We start from the raw sequence: 23,201 nt of genomic DNA, 5'->3' as shown, positions 1-23,201 counted from the left end.
AACGCCGTATTTACATATCTGCCACTGTGCAGGAGAATCCGTATAGGTGTTCTAGTGTTCGAATCGTAAGGCGTGAGAAATTGTAATTAAACGCCGTATTTACATATCTGCCACTGTGCAGGAGAATCCGTATAGGTGTTCGATTGTTCGAACCGTAACGCGCGAGAAATGGTAAGTAAACGCCGTATTTACATATCTGCCACTGTGCAGGAGAATCCGTATAGGTGTTCGAGTGTTCGAAACGTAACGCGCGAGAAATTGTAAGTAAACGCCGTATTTACATATCTGCCACTGTGCAGGAGAATCCGTATAGGTGTTCGAGTGTTCGAAACGTAACGCGCGAGAAATTTTAAGTAAACGCCGTATTTACATATCTGCTACTGTGCAGGAGAATGCGTATAGGTGTTCGAATGTTCGAACCGTAACGCGGGAGAAATTATAAGTAAACGCCGTATTTACATATCTGCCACTGTGCAGGAGAATCCGTATAGGTGTTCGAGTGTTCGAAACGTAACGCGTGAGAAATTGTAAGTAAACGCCGTATTTACATATCTACCACTGTGCAGGAGAATCCGTATAGGTGTTCTAGTGTGTCAAACGTAACGCGCGAGAAATTGTAAGTAAACGCCGTATTTACATATCTGCCACTGTGCAGGAGAATCCGTATAGGTGTTCGAGTGTTCGAAACGTAACGCGCCAGAAATTGTAAGTAAACGCCGTATTTACATATCTGCCACTGTGCAGGAGAATCCGTATATGTGTTCGAGTGTTCGAAACGTAACGCGCGAGAAATTTTAAGTAAACGCCGTATTTACATATCTGCCACAGTGCAGGAGAATGCGTATAGGTGTTCGAATGTTCGAACCGTAACGCGGGAGAAATTATAAGTAAACGCCGTACTTACATATCTGCCACTGTGCAGGAGAATCCGTATAGGTGTTCGAGTGTTCGAATCGTAAGGCGTGAGAAATTGTAAGTAAACGCCGTATTTACATATCTGCCACTGTGTAGGAGATTCTGTATAGGTGTTCGAGTGTTCGAAACGTAACGCGCGAGAAATTTTAAGTAAACGCCGTATTTACATATCTGCCACTGTGCAGGAGAATGCGTATAGGTGTTCGAATGTTCGAACCGTAACGCGGGAGAAATTATAAGTAAACGCCGTACTTACATATCTGCCACTGTGCAGGAGAATCCGTATAGGTGTTCGAGTGTTCGAATCGTAAGGCGTGAGAAATTGTAAGTAAACGCCGTATTTACATATCTGCCACTGTGTAGGAGATTCCGTATAGGTGTTCGAGTGTTCGAAACGTAACGCGCGAGAAATTGTTAGTAAACGCCGTATTTACATATCTGCAACTGTGTAGGAGAATTCGGATAGGTGTTCGAGTGTTCGAACCGTAAGGCGCGAGAAATTGTAAGTAAACGCCGTATTTACATATCTGCCACTGTGCAGGAGAATCCGTATAGGTGTTCGAGTGTTCGAATCGTAAGGCGTTAGAAATTGTAATTAAACGCCGTATTTACATATCTGCCATTGTGCAGGAGAATCCGTATAGGTGTTCGATTGTTCGAACCGTAACGCGCGAGAAATGGTAAGTAAACGCCGTATTTACATATCTGCCACTGTGCAGGAGAATCCGTATAGGTGTTCGAGTGTTCGAACCGTAACGCGCGAGAAATTGTAAGTAAACGCCGTATTTACATATCTGCCACTGTGCAGGAGAATCCGTATAGGTGTTCGAGTGTTCGAAACGTAACGCGCGAGAAATTTTAAGTAAACGCCGTATGTACATATCTTCCACTGTGCAGGAGAATGCGTATAGGTGTTCGAATGTTTGAACCGTAACGCGGGAGAAATTATAAGTAAACGCCGTATTTACATATCTGCCACTGTGCAGGAGAATCCGTATAGGTGTTCGAGTGTTCGAACCGTAACGCGCGAGAAATTGTAAGTAAACGCCGTATTTACATATCTGCCACTGTGCAGGAGAATCCGTATAGGTGTTCGAGTGTTCGAAACGTAACGCGCGAGAAATTTTATGTAAACGCCGTATTTACATATCTGCCACTGTGCAGGAGAATGCGTATAGGTGTTCGAATGTTTGAACCGTAACGCGGGAGAAATTGAAAGTAAACGCCGTATTTACATATCTGCCACTGTGCAGGAGAATCCGTATTGGTGTTCGAGTGTTCGAATCGTAAGGCGTGAGAAATTGTAATTAAACGCCGTATTTACATATCTGCCACTGTGCAGGAGAATCCGTATAGGCGTTCGAGTGTTCGAACCGTAACGCGCGAGAAATGGTAAGTAAACGCCGTATTTACATATCTGCCACTGTGCAGGAGAATCCGTATAGGTGTTCGAGTGTTCGAAACGTAACGCGCGAGAAATTGTAAGTAAACGCCGTATTTACATTTCTGCCACTGTGCAGGAGAATCCGTATAGGTGTTCGAGTGTTCAAAACGTAACGCCCAGAAATTGTAAGTAAACGCCGTATTTATATATCTGCCACTGTGCAGGAGAATCCGTATAGGTGTTCGAATGTTCGAACCGTAACGCGGGAGAAATTATAAGTGAACGCCGTATTTACATATCTGCCACTGTACAGGAGAATCCGTATAGGTGTTCGAGTGTTCGAAACGTAACGCGTGAGAAATTGTAAGTAAACGCCGTATTTACATATCTGCCACTGTGCAGGAGAATCCGTATAGGTGTTCGAGTGTGTGAAACGTAACGCGCGAGAAATTGTAAGTAAACGCCGTATTTACATATCTGCCACTGTGCTGGAGAATCCTTATAGGTGTTCGAGTGTTCGAAACGTAACGCGCCAGAAATTGTAAGTAAACGCCGTATTTACATATCTGCCACTGTGCAGGAGAATCCGTATAAGTGTTCGAGTGTTCGAAACGTAACGCGCGAGAAATTTTAAGTAAACGCCGTATCTACATATCTGCCACTGTGCAGGAGAATGCGTATAGGTGTTCGAATGTTCGAACCGTAACGCGGGAGAAATTATAAGTAAACGCCGTACTTACATATCTACCACTGTGCAGGAGAATCCGTATAGGTGTTCGAGTGTTCAAATCGTAAGGCGCGAGAAATTGTAAGTAAACGCCGTATTTACATATCTGCCACTGTGTAGGAGATTCCGTATAGGTGTTCGAGTGTTCGAAACGTAACGCGCGAGAAATTGTTAGTAAACGCCGTATTTACATATCTGCCACTGTGCAGGATAATTCGTATAGGTGTTCGAGTGTTCGAACCGTAAGGCGCGAGAAATTGTAAGTAAACGCCGTATTTACATATCTGCCACTGTGCAGGAGAATCCGTATAGGTGTTCTAGTGTTCGAATCGTAAGGCGTGAGAAATTGTAATTAAACGCCGTATTTACATATCTGCCACTGTGCAGGAGAATCCGTATAGGTGTTCGAGTGTTCGAAACGTAACGCGCGAGAAATTGTAAGTAAACGCCGTATTTACATATCTGCCACTGTGCAGGAGAATCCGTATAGGTGTTCGAGTGTTCGAAACGTAACGCGCGAGAAATTGTAAGTAAACGCCGTATTTACATATCTGCCACTGTGCAGGAGAATCCGTATAGGTGTTCGAGTGTTCGAAACGTAACGCGCGAGAAATTTTAAGTAAACGCCGTATTTACATATCTGCCACTGTGCAGGAGAATGCGTATAGGTGTTCGAATGTTCGAACCGTAACGCGGGAGAAATTATAAGTAAACGCCGTATTTACATATCTGCCACTGTGCAGGAGAATCCGTATAGGTGTTCGAGTGTTCGAAACGTAACGCGTGAGAAATTGTAAGTAAACGCCGTATTTACATATCTGCCACTGTGCAGGAGAATCCGTCTAGGTGTTCGAGTGTGTCAAACGTAACGCGCGAGAAATTGTAAGTAAACGCCGTATTTACATATCTGCCACTGTGCAGGAGAATCCGTATAGGTGTTCGAGTGTTCGAAACGAAACGCGCCAGAAATTGTAAGTAAACGCCGTATTTACATATCTGGCACTGTGCAGGAGAATCCGTATAAGTGTTCGAGTGTTTGAAACGTAACGCGCGAGAAATTTTAAGTAAACGCCGTATTTACATATCTGCCACTGTGCAGGAGAATGCGTATAGGTGTTCGAATGTTCGAACCGTAACGCGGGAGAAATTATAAGTAAACGCCGTACTTACATATCTGCCACTGTGCAGGAGGATCCGTATAGGTGTTCGAGTGTTCGAATCGTAAGGCGTGAGAAATTGTAAGTAAACGCCGTATTTACATATCTGCCACTGTGTAGGAGATTCCGTATAGGTGTTCGAGTGTTCGAAACGTAACGCGCGAGAAATTGTTAGTAAACGCCGTATTTACATATCAGCAACTGTGCAGGAGAATTCGGATAGGTGTTCGAGTGTTCGAACCGTAAGGCGCGAGAAATTGTAAGTAAACGCCGTATTTACATATCTGCCACTGTGCAGGAGAATCCGTATAGGTGTTCGAGTGTTCGAATCGTAAGGCGTTAGAAATTGTAATTAAACGCCGTATTTCTCATATCTGCCATTGTGCAGGAGAATCCGTATAGGTGTTCGATTGTTCGAACCGTAACGCGCGAGAAATGGTAAGTAAACGCCGTATTTACATATCTGCCACTGTGCAGGAGAATCCGTATAGGTGTTCGAGTGTTCGAAACGTAACGCGCGAGAAATTGTAAGTAAACGCCGTATTTACATATCTGCCACTGTGCAGGAGAATCCGTATAGGTGTTCAAGTGTTCGAAACGTAACGCGCGAGAAATTTTAAGTAAACGCCGTATTTACATATCTGCCACTGTGCAGGAGAATGCGTATAGGTGTTCGAATGTTCGAACCGTAACGCGGGAGAAATTATAAGTAAACGCCGTATTTACATATCTGCCACTGTGCAGGGGAATCCGTATTGGTGTTCGAGTGTTCGAATCGTAAGGCGTGAGAAATTGTAATTAAACGCCGTATTTGCATATCTGCCACTGTGCAGGAGAATCCGTATAGGTGTTCGAGTGTTCAAACCGTAACGCGCGAGAAATGGTAAGTAAACGCCGTATTTACATATCTGCCACTGTGCAGGAGAATCCGTATAGGTGTTCGAGTGTTCGAAACGTAACGCGCGAGAAATTGTAAGTAAACGCCGTATTTACATATCTGCCACTGTGCAGGAGAATCCGTATAGGTGTTCGAGTGTTCGAAACGTAACGCGCAAGAAATTGTAAGTAAACACCGTATTTACAAATCTGCCACTGTGCAGGAGAATCCGTATAGGTGCTCGAGTGTTCGAAACGTAACGCGCGAGAAATTGTTGGTAAACGCCGTATTTACATATCTGCCACTGTGCAGGAGAATCCGTATAGGTGTTCGAGTGTGTGAAACGTAACGCGCGAGAAATTGTAAGTAAACGCCTTATTTACATATCTGCCACTGTGCCGGAGAATCCGTATAGGTGTTCGAGTGTTCGAAACGTAACGCGCCAGAAATTGTAAGTAAACGACGTATTTACATATCTGCCACTGTGCAGGAGAATCCGTATAAGTGTTCGAGTGTTCCAAACGTAACGCGCGAGAAATTTTAAGTAAACGCCGTATTTACATATCTGCCACTGTGCAGGAGAATGCGTATAGGTGTTCGAATGTTCGAACCGTAACGCGGGAGAAATTATAAGTAAACGCCGTACTTACATATCCGCCACTGTGCAGGAGAATCCGTATAGGTGTTCGAGTGTTCGAATCGTAAGGCGTGAGAAATTGTAAGTAAACGCCGTATTTACATATCTGCCACTGTGTACGAGATTCCGTATAGGTGTTCGAGTGTTCGAAACGTAACGCGCGAGAAATTGTTAGTAAACGCCGTATTTACATATCAGCAACTGTGCAGGAGAATCCGTACAGGTGCTCGAGTGTTCGAAACGTAACGCGCGAGAAATTGTTGGTAAACGCCGTATTTACATATCTGCCACTGTGCAGGAGAATCCGTATAGGTGTTCGAGTGTGTGAAACGTAACGCGCGAGAAATTGTAAGTAAACGCCGTATTTACATATCTGCCACTGTGCAGGAGAATCCGTATAAGTGTTCGAGTGTTCGAAACGTAACGCGCGAGAAATTTTAAGTAAACGCCGTATTTACATATCTGCCACTGTGCAGGAGAATGCGTATAGGTGTTCGAATGTTCGAACCGTAACGCGGGAGAAATTATAAGTAAACGCCGTATTTACACATCTGCCACTGTGCAGGAGAATCCGTATAGGTGTTCGAGTGTTCAAATCGTAAGGCGTGAGAAATTGTAAGTAAACGCCGTATTTACATATCTGCCACTGTGCAGGAGAATCCGTATAGGTGTTCAAGTGTTCGAAACGTAACGCGCAAGAAATTGTAAGTAAACACCGTATTTACATATCTGCCACTGTGCAGGAGAATCCGTATAGGTGCTCGAGTGTTCGAAACGTAACGCGCGAGAAATTGTTGGTAAACGCCGTATTTACATATCTGCCACTGTGCAGGAGAATCCGTATAGGTGTTCGAGTGTGTGAAACGTAACGCGCGAGAAATTGTACGTAAACGCCGTATTTACATATCTGCCACTGTGCCGGAGAATCCGTATAGGTGTTCGAGTGTTCGAAACGTAACGCGCCAGAAATTTTAAGTAAACGCCGTATTTACATATCTGCCACAGTGCAGGAGAATCCGTATAGGTGTTCGAGTGTGTGAAACGTAACGCGCGAGAAATTGTAAGTAAACGCCGTATTTACATATCTGCCACTGTGCAGGAGAATACGTATAGGTGTTCGAGTGTTCGAAACGTAACGCGCCAGAAATTGTAAGTAAACGCCGTATTTACATATCTGCCACTGTGCAGGAGAATCCGTATAAGTGTTCGAGTGTTCGAAACGTGACGCGCGAGAAATTTTAAGTAAACGCCGTATTTACATATCTGCCACTGTGCAGGAGAATGCGTATAGGTGTTCGAATGTTCGAACCGTAACGCGGGAGAAATTATAATTAACGCCGTACTTACATATCTGCCACTGTGCAGGAGAATCCGTATAGGTGTTCGAGTGTTCAAATCGTAAGGCATGAGAAATTATAAGTAAACGCCGTATTTACATATCTGCCACTGTGTAGGAGATTCCGTATAGGTGTTCGAGTGTTCGAAACGTAACGCGCGAGAAATTGTTAGTAAACGCCGTATTTACATATCTGCCACTGTGTAGGAGAATTCGTATAGGTGTTCGAGTGTTCGAACCGTAAGGCGCTAGAAATTGTAAGTAAACGCCGTATTTACATATCTGCCACTGTGCAGGAGAATCCGTATAGGTGTTCTAGTGTTCGAATCGTAAGGCGTGAGAAATTGTAATTAAACGCCGTATTTACATATCTGCCACTGTGCAGGAGAATCCGTATAGGTGTTCGAGTGTTCGAACCGTAACGCGCGAGAAATGGTAAGTAAACGCCGTATTTACATATCTGCCACTGTGTTGGAGAATGCGTATAGGTGTTCGAATGTTCGAACCGTAACGCGGGAGAAATTAAAAGTAAACGCCGTATTTACACATCTGCCACTGTGCAGGAGAATCCGTATAGGTGTTCGAGTGTTCGAATCGTAAGGCGTGAGAAATTGTAAGTAAACGCCGTATTTACATATCTGCCACTGTGCAGGAGAATCCGTATAGGTGTTCGAGTGTTCGAAACGTAACGCGCAAGAAATTGTAAGTAAACACCGTATTTACATATCTGCCACTGTGCAGGAGAATCCGTATAGGTGCTCGAGTGTTCGAAACGTAACGCGCGAGAAATTGTTGGTAAACGCCGTATTTACATATCTGCCACTGTGCAGGAGAATCCGTATAGGTGTTCGAGTGTGTGAAACGTAACGCGCGAGAAATTGTAAGTAAACGCCGTATTTACATATCTGCCACTGTGCCGGAGAATCCGTATAGGTGTTCGAGTGTTCGAAACGTAACGCGCCAGAAATTTTAAGTAAACGCCGTATTTACATATCTGCCACTGTGCAGGAGAATCCGTATAGGTGTTCGAGTGTTCGAAACGTAACGCGTGAGAAATTGTAAGTAAACGCCGTATTTACATATCTGCCACTGTGCAGGAGAATCCGTATAGTTGTTCGAGTGTGTGAAACGTAACGCGCGAGAAATTGTAAGTAAACGCCGTATTTACATATCTGCCACTGTGCAGGAGAATCCGTATAGGTGTTCGAGTGTTCGAAACGTAACGCGCCAGAAATTGTAAGTAAACGCCGTATTTACATATCTGCCACTGTGCAGGAGAATGCGTATAGGTGTTCGAATGTTCGAACCGTAACGCGGGAGAAATTATAATTAACGCCGTACTTACATATCTGCCACTGTGCAGGAGAATCCGTATAGGTGTTCGAGTGTTCAAATCGTAAGGCATGAGAAATTATAAGTAAACGCCGTATTTACATATCTGCCACTGTGTAGGAGATTCCGTATAGGTGTTCGAGTGTTCGAAACGTAACGCGCGAGAAATTGTTAGTAAACGCCGTATTTACATATCTGCCACTGTGTAGGAGAATTCGTATAGGTGTTCGAGTGTTCGAACCGTAAGGCGCTAGAAATTGTAAGTAAACGCCGTATTTACATATCTGCCACTGTGCAGGAGAATCCGTATAGGTGTTCTAGTGTTCGAATCGTAAGGCGTGAGAAATTGTAATTAAACGCCGTATTTACATATCTGCCACTGTGCAGGAGAATCCGTATAGGTGTTCGAGTGTTCGAACCGTAACGCGCGAGAAATGGTAAGTAAACGCCGTATTTACATATCTGCCACTGTGTTGGAGAATGCGTATAGGTGTTCGAATGTTCGAACCGTAACGCGGGAGAAATTAAAAGTAAACGCCGTATTTACACATCTGCCACTGTGCAGGAGAATCCGTATAGGTGTTCGAGTGTTCGAATCGTAAGGCGTGAGAAATTGTAAGTAAACGTCGTATTTACATATCTGCCACTGTGCAGGAGAATCCGTATAGGTGTTCGAGTGGTCGAAACGTAACGCGCGAGAAATTGTAAGTAAACGCCGTATTTACATATCTGCCACTGTGCAGGAGAATCCGTATAGGTGTTCGAGTGTTCGAAACGTAACGCGCAAGAAATTGTAAGTAAACACCGTATTTACAAATCTGCCACTGTGCAGGAGAATCCGTATAGGTGCTCGAGTGTTCGAAACGTAACGCGCGAGAAATTGTTGGTAAACGCCGTATTTACATATCTGCCACTGTGCAGGAGAATCCGTATAGGTGTTCGAGTGTGTGAAACGTAACGCGCGAGAAATTGTAAGTAAACGCCTTATTTACATATCTGCCACTGTGCCGGAGAATCCGTATAGGTGTTCGAGTGTTCGAAACGTAACGCGCCAGAAATTGTAAGTAAACGCCGTATTTACATATCTGCCACTGTGCAGGAGAATCCGTATAAGTGTTCGAGTGTTCCAAACGTAACGCGCGAGATATTTTAAGTAAACGCCGTATTTACATATCTGCCACTGTGCAGGAGAATGCGTATAGGTGTTCGAATGTTCGAACCGTAACGCGGGAGAAATTATAATTAACGCCGTACTTACATATCTGCCACTGTGCAGGAGAATCCGTATAGGTGTTCGAGTGTTCAAATCGTAAGGCATGAGAAATTATAAGTAAACGCCGTATTTACATATCTGCCACTGTGTAGGAGATTCCGTATAGGTGTTCGAGTGTTCGAAACGTAACGCGTGAGAAATTGTTAGTAAACGCCGTATTTACATATCTGCCACTGTGTAGGAGAATTCGTATAGGTGTTCGAGTGTTCGAACCGTAAGGCGCTAGAAATTGTAAGTAAACGCCGTATTTACATATCTGCCACTGTGCAGGAGAATCCGTATAGGTGTTCTAGTGTTCGAATCGTAAGGCGTGAGAAATTGTAATTAAACGCCGTATTTACATATCTGCCACTGTGCAGGAGAATCCGTATAGGTGTTCGAGTGTTCGAACCGTAACGCACGAGAAATGGTAAGTAAACGCCGTATTTACATATCTGCCACTGTGTTGGAGAATGCGTATAGGTTTTCGAATGTTCGAACCGTAACGCGGGAGAAATTAAAAGTAAACGCCGTATTTACACATCTGCCACTGTGCAGGAGAATCCGTATAGGTGTTCGAGTGTTCGAATCGTAAGGCGTGAGAAATTGTAAGTAAACGCCGTATTTACATATCTGCCACTGTGCAGGAGAATCCGTATAGGTGTTCGAGTGTTCGAAACGTAACGCGCAAGAAATTGTAAGTAAACACCGTATTTACATATCTGCCACTGTGCAGGAGAATCCGTATAGGTGCTCGAGTGTTCGAAACGTAACGCGCGAGAAATTGTTGGTAAACGCCGTATTTACATATCTGCCACTGTGCAGGAGAATCCGTATAGGTGTTCGAGTGTGTGAAACGTAACGCGCGAGAAATTGTAAGTAAATGCCGTATTTACATATCTGCCACTGTGCCGGAGAATCCGTATAGGTGTTCGAGTGTTCGAAACGTAACGCGCCAGAAATTTTAAGTAAACGCCGTATTTACATATCTGCCACTGTGCAGGAGAATCCGTATAGGTGTTCGAGTGTTCGAAACGTAACGCGTGAGAAATTGTAAGTAAACGCCGTATTTACATATCTGCCACTGTGCAGGAGAATCCGTATAGTTGTTCGAGTGTGTGAAACGTAACGCGCGAGAAATTGTAAGTAAACGCCGTATTTACATATCTGCCACTGTGCAGGAGAATCCGTATAGGTGTTCGAGTGTTCGAAACGTAACGCGCCAGAAATTGTAAGTAAACGCCGTATTTACAGATCTGCCACTGTGCAGGAGAATGCGTATAGGTGTTCGAATGTTCGAACCGTAACGCGGGAGAAATTATAAGTAAACGCCATATTTACATATCTGCCACTGTGCAGGAGAATCCGTATAGGTGTTCGAGTGTTCGAATCGTAAGGCGTGAGAAATTGTAAGTAAACGTCGTATTTACATATCTGCCACTGTGTAGGAGATTCCGTATAGGTGTTCGAGTGTTCGAAACGTAACGCGCGAGAAATTGTTAGTAAACGCCGTATTTACATATCTGCCACTGTGCAGGAGAATTCGTATAGGTGTTCGAGTGTTCGAACCGTAATGCGCGAGAAATTGTAAGTAAACGCCGTATTTACATATCTGCCACTGTGCAGGAGAATCCGTATAGGTGTTCGAGTGTTCGAATCATAAGGCGTGAGAAATTGTAATTAAACGCCGTATTTACATATCTGCCACTATGCAGGAGAATCCGTATAGGTGTTCGAGTGTTCGAACCGTAACGCGCGAGAAATGGTAAGTAAACGCCGTATTTACATATCTGCCACTGTGCAGGAGAATCCGTATAGGTGTTCGAGTGTTCGAAACGTAACGCGCGAGAAATTTTAAGTAAACGCCGTATTTACATAACTGCCACTGTGCAGGAGAATGCGTATAGGTGTTCGAATGTTCGAACCGTAACGCGGGAGAAATTATAAGTAAACGCCGTATTTACATATCTGCCACTGTGCAGGAGAATCCGTATAGGTGTTCGAGTGTTCGAATCGTAAGGCGTGAGAAATTGTAAGTAAACGTCGTATTTACATATCTGCCACTGTGTAGGAGATTCCGTATAGGTGTTCGAGTGTTCGAAACTTAACGCGCGAGAAATTGTTAGTAGACGCCGTATTTACATATCTGCCACTGTGCCGGAGAATTCGTATAGGTGTTCGAGTGTTCGAACCGTAATGCGCGAGAAATTGTAAGTAAACGCCGTATTTACATATCTGCCACTGTGCAGGAGAATCCGTATAGGTGTTCGAGTGTTCGAATCATAAGGCGTGAGAAATTGTAATTAAACGCCGTATTTACATATCTGCCACTATGCAGGAGAATCCGTATAGGTGTTCGAGTGTTCGAACCGTAACGCGCGAGAAATTTTAAGTAAACGCCGTATTTACATATCTGCCACTGTGCAGGAGAATGCGTATAGGTGTTCGAATGTTCGAACCGTAACGCGGGAGAAATTATAATTAACGCCGTACTTACATATCTGCCACTGTGCAGGAGAATCCGTATAGGTGTTCGAGTGTTCAAATCGTAAGGCATGAGAAATTATAAGTAAACGCCGTATTTACATATCTGCCACTGTGTAGGAGATTCCGTATAGGTGTTCGAGTGTTCGAAACGTAACGCGCGAGAAATTGTTAGTAAACGCCGTATTTACATATCTGCCACTGTGTAGGAGAATTCGTATAGGTGTTCGAGTGTTCGAACCGTAAGGCGCTAGAAATTGTAAGTAAACGCCGTATTTACATATCTGCCACTGTGCAGGAGAATCCGTATAGGTGTTCTAGTGTTCGAATCGTAAGGCGTGAGAAATTGTAATTAAACGCCGTATTTACATATCTGCCACTGTGCAGGAGAATCCGTATAGGTGTTCGAGTGTTCGAACCGTAACGCGCGAGAAATGGTAAGTAAACGCCGTATTTACATATCTGCCACTGTGTTGGAGAACGCGTATAGGTGTTCGAATGTTCGAACCGTAACGCGGGAGAAATTAAAAGTAAACGCCGTATTTACACATCTGCCACTGTGCAGGAGAATCCGTATAGGTGTTCGAGTGTTCGAATCGTAAGGCGTGAGAAATTGTAAGTAAACGCCGTATTTACATATCTGCCACTGTGCAGGAGAATCCGTATAGGTGTTCGAGTGTTCGAAACGTAACGCGCAAGAAATTGTAAGTAAACACCGTATTTACATATCTGCCACTGTGCAGGAGAATCCGTATAGGTGCTCGAGTGTTCGAAACGTAACGCGCGAGAAATTGTTGGTAAACGCCGTATTTACATATCTGCCACTGTGCAGGAGAATCCGTATAGGTGTTCGAGTGTTCGAAACGTAACGCGCGAGAAATTTTAAGTAAACGCCGTATGTACATATCTGCCACTGTGCAGGAGAATGCGTATAGGTGTTCGAATGTTTGAACCGTAACGCGGGAGAAATTATAAGTAAACGCCGTATTTACATATCTGCCACTGTGCAGGAGAATCCGTATAGGTGTTCGAGTGTTCGAACCGTAACGCGCGAGAAATTGTAAGTAAACGCCGTATTTACATTTCTGCCACTGTGCAGGAGAATCCGTATAGGTGTTCGAGTGTTCGAAACGTAACGCGCGAGAAATTTTATGTAAACGCCGTATTTACATATCTGCCACTGTGCAGGAGAATGCGTATAGGTGTTCGAATGTTTGAACCGTAACGCGGGAGAAATTGAAAGTAAACGCCGTATTTACATATCTGCCACTGTGCAGGAGAATCCGTATTGGTGTTCGAGTGTTCGAATCGTAAGGCGTGAGAAATTGTAATTAAACGCCGTATTTACATATCTGCCACTGTGCAGGAGAATCCGTATAGGCGTTCGAGTGTTCGAACCGTAACGCGCGAGAAATGGTAAGTAAACGCCGTATTTACATATCTGCCACTGTGCAGGAGAATCCGTATAGGTGTTCGAGTGTTCGAAACGTAACGCGCGAGAAATTGTAAGTAAACGCCGTATTTACATTTCTGCCACTGTGCAGGAGAATCCGTATAGGTGTTCGAGTGTTCGAAACGTAACGCCCAGAAATTGTAAGTAAACGCCGTATTTATATATCTGCCACTGTGCAGGAGAATCCGTATAGGTGTTCGAATGTTCAAACCGTAACGCGGGAGAAATTATAAGTGAACGCCGTATTTACATATCTGCCACTGTACAGGAGAATCCGTATAGGTGTTCGAGTGTTCGAAAAGTAACGCGTGAGAAATTGTAAGTAAACGCCGTATTTACATATCTGCCACTGTGCAGGAGAATCCGTATAGGTGTTCGAGTGTGTGAAACGTAACGCGCGAGAAATTGTAAGTAAACGCCGTATTTACATATCTGCCACTGTGCTGGAGAATCCTTATAGGTGTTCGAGTGTTCGAAACGTAACGCGCCAGAAATTGTAATTAAACGCCGTATTTACATATCTGCCACTGTGCAGGAGAATCCGTATAAGTGTTCGAGTGTTCGAAACGTAACGCGCGAGAAATTTTAAGTAAACGCCGTATTTACATATCTGCCACTGTGCAGGAGAATGCGTATAGGTGTTCGAATGTTCGAACCGTAACGCGGGAGAAATTGAAAGTAAACGCCGTATTTACATATCTGCCACTGTGCAGGAGAATCCGTATTGGTGTTCGAGTGTTCGAATCGTAAGGCGTGAGAAATTGTAATTAAACGCCGTATTTACATATCTGCCACTGTGCAGGAGAATCCGTATAAGTGTTCGAGTGTTCGAAACGTAACGCGCGAGAAATTTTAAGTAAACGCCGTATCTACATATCTGCCACTGTGCAGGAGAATGCGTATAGGTGTTCGAATGTTCGAACCGTAACGCGGGAGAAATTATAAGTAAACGCCGTACTTACATATCTACCACTGTGCAGGAGAATCCGTATAGGTGTTCGAGTGTTCAAATCGTAAGGCGCGAGAAATTGTAAGTAAACGCCGTATTTACATATCTGCCACTGTGTAGGAGATTCCGTATAGGTGTTCGAGTGTTCGAAACGTAACGCGCGAGAAATTGTTAGTAAACGCCGTATTTACATATCTGCCACTGTGCAGGATAATTCGTATAGGTGTTCGAGTGTTCGAACCGTAAGGCGCGAGAAATTGTAAGTAAACGCCGTATTTACATATCTGCCACTGTGCAGGAGAATCCGTATAGGTGTTCTAGTGTTCGAATCGTAAGGCGTGAGAAATTGTAATTAAACGCCGTATTTACATATCTGCCACTGTGCAGGAGAATCCGTATAGGTGTTCGAGTGTTCGAAACGTAACGCGCGAGAAATTGTAAGTAAACGCCGTATTTACATATCTGCCACTGTGCAGGAGAATCCGTATAGGTGTTCGAGTGTTCGAAACGTAACGCGCGAGAAATTGTAAGTAAACGCCGTATTTACATATCTGCCACTGTGCAGGAGAATCCGTATAGGTGTTCGAGTGTTCGAAACGTAACGCGCGAGAAATTTTAAGTAAACGCCGTATTTACATATCTGCCACTGTGCAGGAGAATGCGTATAGGTGTTCGAATGTTCGAACCGTAACGCGGGAGAAATTATAAGTAAACGCCGTATTTACATATCTGCCACTGTGCAGGAGAATCCGTATAGGTGTTCGAGTGTTCGAAACGAAACGCGCCAGAAATTGTAAGTAAACGCCGTATTTACATATCTGGCACTGTGCAGGAGAATCCGTATAAGTGTTCGAGTGTTTGAAACGTAACGCGCGAGAAATTTTAAGTAAATGCCGTATTTACATATCTGCCACTGTGCAGGAGAATGCGTATAGGTGTTCGAATGTTCGAACCGTAACGCGGGAGAAATTATAAGTAAACGCCGTACTTACATATCTGCCACTGTGCAGGAGGATCCGTATAGGTGTTCGAGTGTTCGAATCGTAAGGCGTGAGAAATTGTAAGTAAACGCCGTATTTACATATCTGCCACTGTGTAGGAGATTCCGTATAGGTGTTCGAGTGTTCGAAACGTAACGCGCGAGAAATTGTTAGTAAACGCCGTATTTACATATCAGCAACTGTGCAGGAGAATTCGGATAGGTGTTCGAGTGTTCGAACCGTAAGGCACGAGAAATTGTAAGTAAACGCCGTATTTACATATCTGCCACTGTGCAGGAGAATCCGTATAGGTGTTCGAGTGTTCGAATCGTAAGGCGTTAGAAATTGTAATTAAACGCCGTATTTCTCATATCTGCCATTGTGCAGGAGAATCCGTATAGGTGTTCGATTGTTCGAACCGTAACGCGCGAGAAATGGTAAGTAAACGCCGTATTTACATATCTGCCACTGTGCAGGAGAATCCGTATAGGTGTTCGAGTGTTCGAAACGTAACGCGCGAGAAATTGTAAGTAAACGCCGTATTTACATATCTGCCACTGTGCAGGAGAATCCGTATAGGTGTTCAAGTGTTCGAAACGTAACGCGCGAGAAATTTTAAGTAAACGCCGTATTTACATATCTGCCACTGTGCAGGAGAATGCGTATAGGTGTTCGAATGTTCGAACCGTAACGCGGGAGAAATTATAAGTAAACGCCGTATGTACATATCTGCCACTGTGCAGGGGAATCCGTATTGGTGTTCGACTGTTCGAATCGTAAGGCGTGAGAAATTGTAATTAAACGCCGTATTTACATATCTGCCACTGTGCAGGAGAATCCGTATAGGTGTTCGAGTGTTCAAACCGTAACGCGCGAGAAATGGTAAGTAAACGCCGTATTTACATATCTGCCACTGTGCAGGAGAATCCGTATAGGTGTTCGAGTGTTCGAAACGTAACGCGCGAGAAATTGTAAGTAAACGCCGTATTTACATATCTGCCACTGTGCAGGAGAATCCGTATAGGTGTTCGAGTGTTCGAAACGTAACGCGCAAGAAATTGTAAGTAAACACCGTATTTACAAATCTGCCACTGTGCAGGAGAATCCGTATAGGTGCTCGAGTGTTCGAAACGTAACGCGCGAGAAATTGTTGGTAAACGCCGTATTTACATATCTGCCACTGTGCAGGAGAATCCGTATAGGTGTTCGAGTGTGTGAAACGTAACGCGCGAGAAATTGTAAGTAAACGCCTTATTTACATATCTGCCACTGTGCCGGAGAATCCGTATAGGTGTTCGAGTGTTCGAAACGTAACGCGCCAGAAATTGTAAGTAAACGCCGTATTTACATATCTGCCACTGTGCAGGAGAATCCGTATAAGTGTTCGAGTGTTCCAAACGTAACGCGCGAGAAATTTTAAGTAAACGCCGTATTTACATATCTGCCACTGTGCAGGAGAATGCGTATAGGTGTTCGAATGTTCGAACCGTAACGCGGGAGAAATTATAAGTAAACGCCGTACTTACATATCCGCCACTGTGCAGGAGAATCCGTATAGGTGTTCGAGTGTTCGAATCGTAAGGCGTGAGAAATTGTAAGTAAACGCCGTATTTACATATCTGCCACTGTGTAGGAGATTCCGTATAGGTGTTCGAGTGTTCGAAACGTAACGCGCGAGAAATTGTTAGTAAACGCCGTATTTACATATCAGCAACTGTGCAGGAGAATCCGTACAGGTGCTCGAGTGTTCGAAACGTAACGCGCGAGAAATTGTTGGTAAACGCCGTATTTACATATCTGCCACTGTGCAGGAGAATCCGTATAGGTGTTCGAGTGTGTGAAACGTAACGCGCGAGAAATTGTAAGTAAACGCCGTATTTACATATCTGCCACTGTGCAGGAGAATCCGTATAAGTGTTCGAGTGTTCGAAACGTAACGCGCGAGAAATTTTAAGTAAACGCCGTATTTACATATCTGCCACTGTGCAGGAGAATGCGTATAGGTGTTCGAATGTTCGAACCGTAACGCGGGAGAAATTATAAGTAAACGCCGTATTTACACATCTGCCACTGTGCAGGAGAATCCGTATAGGTGTTCGAGTGTTCGAATCGTAAGGCGTGAGAAATTGTAAGTAAACGCCGTATTTACATATCTGCCACTGTGCAGGAGAATCCGTATAGGTGTTCGAGTGTTCGAAACGTAACGCGCAAGAAATTGTAAGTAAACACCGTATTTACATATCTGCCACTGTGCAGGAGAATCCGTATAGGTGCTCGAGTGTTCGAAACGTAACGCGCGAGAAATTGTTGGTAAACGCCGTATTTACATATCTGCCACTGTGCAGGAGAATCCGTATAGGTGTTCGAGTGTGTGAAACGTAACGCGCGAGAAATTGTACGTAAACGCCGTATTTACATATCTGCCACTGTGCCGGAGAATCCGTATAGGTGTTCGAGTGTTCAAAACGTAACGCGCCAGAAATTTTAAGTAAACGCCGTATTTACATATCTGCCACAGTGCAGGAGAATCCGTATAGGTGTTCGAGTGTGTGAAACGTAACGCGCGAGAAATTGTAAGTAAACGCCGTATTTACATATCTGCCACTGTGCAGGAGAATACGTATAGGTGTTCGAGTGTTCGAAACGTAACGCGCCAGAAATTGTAATTAAACGCCGTATTTACATATCTGCCACTGTGCAGGAGAATCCGTATAAGTGTTCGAGTGTTCGAAACGTAACGCGCGAGAAATTTTAAGTAAACGCCGTATTTACATATCTGCCACTGTGCAGGAGAATGCGTATAGGTGTTCGAATGTTCGAACCGTAACGCGGGAGAAATTATAATTAACGCCGTACTTACATATCTGCCACTGTGCAGGAGAATCCGTATAGGTGTTCGAGTGTTCAAATCGTAAGGCATGAGAAATTATAAGTAAACGCCGTATTTACATATCTGCCACTGTGTAGGAGATTCCGTATAGGTGTTCGAGTGTTCGAAACGTAACGCGCGAGAAATTGTTAGTAAACGCCGTATTTACATATCTGCCACTGTGTAGGAGAATTCGTATAGGTGTTCGAGTGTTCGAACCGTAAGGCGCTAGAAATTGTAAGTAAACGCCGTATTTACATATCTGCCACTGTGCAGGAGAATCCGTATAGGTGTTCTAGTGTTCGAATCGTAAGGCGTGAGAAATTGTAATTAAACGCCGTATTTACATATCTGCCACTGTGCAGGAGAATCCGTATAGGTGTTCGAGTGTTCGAACCGTAACGCGCGAGAAATGGTAAGTAAACGCCGTATTTACATATCTGCCACTGTGTTGGAGAATACGTATAGGTGTTCGAATGTTCGAACCGTAACGCGGGAGAAATTAAAAGTAAACGCCGTATTTACACATCTGCCACTGTGCAGGAGAATCCGTATAGGTGTTCGAGTGTTCGAATCGTAAGGCGTGAGAAATTGTAAGTAAACGCCGTATTTACATATCTGCCACTGTGCAGGAGAATCCGTATAGGTGTTCGAGTGTTCGAAACGTAACGCGCAAGAAATTGTAAGTAAACACCGTATTTACATATCTGCCACTGTGCAGGAGAATCCGTATAGGTGCTCGAGTGTTCGAAACGTAACGCGCGAGAAATTGTTGGTAAACGCCGTATTTACATATCTGCCACTGTGCAGGAGAATCCGTATAGGTGTTCGAGTGTGTGAAACGTAACGCGCGAGAAATTGTAAGTAAACGCCGTATTTACATATCTGCCACTGTGCCGGAGAATCCGTATAGGTGTTCGAGTGTTCGAAACGTAACGCGCCAGAAATTTTAAGTAAACGCCGTATTTACATATCTGCCACTGTGCAGGAGAATCCGTATAGGTGTTCGAGTGTTCGAAACGTAACGCGTGAGAAATTGTAAGTAAACGCCGTATTTACATATCTGCCACTGTGCAGGAGAATCCGTATAGTTGTTCGAGTGTGTGAAACGTAACGCGCGAGAAATTGTAAGTAAACGCCGTATTTACATATCTGCCACTGTGCAGGAGAATCCGTATAGGTGTTCGAGTGTTCGAAACGTAACGCGCCAGAAATTGTAAGTAAACGCCGTATTTACATATCTGCCACTGTGCAGGAGAATGCGTATAGGTGTTCGAATGTTCGAACCGTAACGCGGGAGAAATTATAATTAACGCCATACTTACATATCTGCCACTGTGCAGGAGAATCCGTATAGGTGTTCGAGTGTTCAAATCGTAAGGCATGAGAAATTATAAGTAAACGCCGTATTTACATATCTGCCACTGTGTAGGAGATTCCGTATAGGTGTTCGAGTGTTCGAAACGTAACGCGCGAGAAATTGTTAGTAAACGCCGTATTTACATATCTGCCACTGTGTAGGAGAATTCGTATAGGTGTTCGAGTGTTCGAACCGTAAGGCGCTAGAAATTGTAAGTAAACGCCGTATTTACATATCTGCCACTGTGCAGGAGAATCCGTATAGGTGTTCTAGTGTTCGAATCGTAAGGCGTGAGAAATTGTAATTAAACGCCGTATTTACATATCTGCCACTGTGCAGGAGAATCCTTATAGGTGTTCGAGTGTTCGAACCGTAACGCGCGAGAAATGGTAAGTAAACGCCGTATTTACATATCTGCCACTGTGTTGGAGAATGCGTATAGGTGTTCGAATGTTCGAACCGTAACGCGGGAGAAATTAAAAGTAAACGCCGTATTTACACATCTGCCACTGTGCAGGAGAATCCGTATAGGTGTTCGAGTGTTCGAATCGTAAGGCGTGAGAAATTGTAAGTAAACGTCGTATTTACATATCTGCCACTGTGCAGGAGAATCCGTATAGGTGTTCGAGTGTTCGAAACGTAACGCGCGAGAAATTGTAAGTAAACGCCGTATTTACATATCTGCCACTGTGCAGGAGAATCCGTATAGGTGTTCGAGTGTTCGAAACGTAACGCGCAAGAAATTGTAAGTAAACACCGTATTTACAAATCTGCCACTGTGCAGGAGAATCCGTATAGGTGCTCGAGTGTTCGAAACGTAACGCGCGAGAAATTGTTGGTAAACGCCGTATTTACATATCTGCCACTGTGCAGGAGAATCCGTATAGGTGTTCGAGTGTGTGAAACGTAACGCGCGAGAAATTGTAAGTAAACGCCTTATTTACATATCTGCCACTGTGCCGGAGAATCCGTATAGGTGTTCGAGTGTTCGAAACGTAACGCGCCAGAAATTGTAAGTAAACGCCGTATTTACATATCTGCCACTGTGCAGGAGAATCCGTATAAGTGTTCGAGTGTTCCAAACGTAACGCGCGAGATATTTTAAGTAAACGCCGTATTTACATATCTGCCACTGTGCAGGAGAATGCGTATAGGTGTTCGAATGTTCGAACCGTAACGCGGGAGAAATTATAATTAACGCCGTACTTACATATCTGCCACTGTGCAGGAGAATCCGTATAGGTGTTCGAGTGTTCAAATCGTAAGGCATGAGAAATTATAAGTAAACGCCGTATTTACATATCTGCCACTGTGTAGGAGATTCCGTATAGGTGTTCGAGTGTTCGAAACGTAACGCGTGAGAAATTGTTAGTAAACGCCGTATTTACATATCTGCCACTGTGTAGGAGAATTCGTATAGGTGTTCGAGTGTTCGAACCGTAAGGCGCTAGAAATTGTAAGTAAACGCCGTATTTACATATCTGCCACTGTGCAGGAGAATCCGTATAGGTGTTCTAGTGTTCGAATCGTAAGGCGTGAGAAATTGTAATTAAACGCTGTATTTACATATCTGCCACTGTGCAGGAGAATCCGTATAGGTGTTCGAGTGTTCGAACCGTAACGCGCGAGAAATGGTAAGTAAACGCCGTATTTACATATCTGCCACTGTGTTGGAGAATGCGTATAGGTGTTCGAATGTTCGAACCGTAACGCGGGAGAAATTAAAAGTAAACGCCGTATTTACACATCTGCCACTGTGCAGGAGAATCCGTATAGGTGTTCGAGTGTTCGAATCGTAAGGCGTGAGAAATTGTAAGTAAACGCCGTATTTACATATCTGCCACTGTGCAGGAGAATCCGTATAGGTGTTCGAGTGTTCGAAACGTAACGCGCAAGAAATTGTAAGTAAACACCGTATTTACATATCTGCCACTGTGCAGGAGAATCCGTATAGGTGCTCGAGTGTTCGAAACGTAACGCGCGAGAAATTGTTGGTAAACGCCGTATTTACATATCTGCCACTGTGCAGGAGAATCCGTATAGGTGTTCGAGTGTGTGAAACGTAACGCGCGAGAAATTGTAAGTAAATGCCGTATTTACATATCTGCCACTGTGCCGGAGAATCCGTATAGGTGTTCGAGTGTTCGAAACGTAACGCGCCAGAAATTTTAAGTAAACGCCGTATTTACATATCTGCCACTGTGCAGGAGAATCCGTATAGGTGTTCGAGTGTTCGAAACGTAACGCGTGAGAAATTATAAGTAAACGCCGTATTTACATATCTGCCACTGTGCAGGAGAATCCGTATAGTTGTTCGAGTGTGTGAAACGTAACGCGCGAGAAATTGTAAGTAAACGCCGTATTTACATATCTGCCACTGTGCAGGAGAATCCGTATAGGTGTTCGAGTGTTCGAAACGTAACGCGCCAGAAATTGTAAGTAAACGCCGTTTTTACATATCTGCCACTGTGCAGGAGAATGCGTATAGGTGTTCGAATGTTCGAACCGTAACGCGGGAGAAATTATAAGTAAACGCCATATTTACATATCTGCCACTGTGCAGGAGAATCCGTATAGGTGTTCGAGTGTTCGAATCGTAAGGCGTGAGAAATTGTAAGTAAACGTCGTATTTACATATCTGCCACTGTGTAGGAGATTCCGTATAGGTGTTCGAGTGTTCGAAACGTAACGCGCGAGAAATTGTTAGTAAACGCCGTATTTACATATCTGCCACTGTGCAGGAGAATTCGTATAGGTGTTCGAGTGTTCGAACCGTAATGCGCGAGAAATTGTAAGTAAACGCCGTATTTACATATCTGCCACTGTGCAGGAGAATCCGTATAGGTGTTCGAGTGTTCGAATCATAAGGCGTGAGAAATTGTAATTAAACGCCGTATTTACATATCTGCCACTATGCAGGAGAATCCGTATAGGTGTTCGAGTGTTCGAACCGTAACGCGCGAGAAATGGTAAGTAAACGCCGTATTTACATATCTGCCACTGTGCAGGAGAATCCGTATAGGTGTTCGAGTGTTCGAAACGTAACGCGCGAGAAATTTTAAGTAAACGCCGTATTTACATAACTGCCACTGTGCAGGAGAATGCGTATAGGTGTTCGAATGTTCGAACCGTAACGCGGGAGAAATTATAAGTAAACGCCGTATTTACATATCTGCCACTGTGCAGGAGAATCCGTATAGGTGTTCGAGTGTTCGAATCGTAAGGCGTGAGAAATTGTAAGTAAACGTCGTATTTACATATCTGCCACTGTGTAGGAGATTCCGTATAGGTGTTCGAGTGTTCGAAACTTAACGCGCGAGAAATTGTTAGTAGACGCCGTATTTACATATCTGCCACTGTGCCGGAGAATTCGTATAGGTGTTCGAGTGTTCGAACCGTAATGCGCGAGAAATTGTAAGTAAACGCCGTATTTACATATCTGCCACTGTGCAGGAGAATCCGTATAGGTGTTCGAGTGTTCGAATCATA

Source organism: Camellia sinensis, unplaced genomic scaffold (genome assembly GCF_055761805.1).
Source record: "Camellia sinensis isolate YWXY unplaced genomic scaffold, ASM5576180v1 Unanchor13, whole genome shotgun sequence".
Taxonomy (NCBI): Eukaryota; Viridiplantae; Streptophyta; class Magnoliopsida; order Ericales; family Theaceae; genus Camellia; species Camellia sinensis.
Note: the sequence above shows the minus strand (reverse complement) of the source record.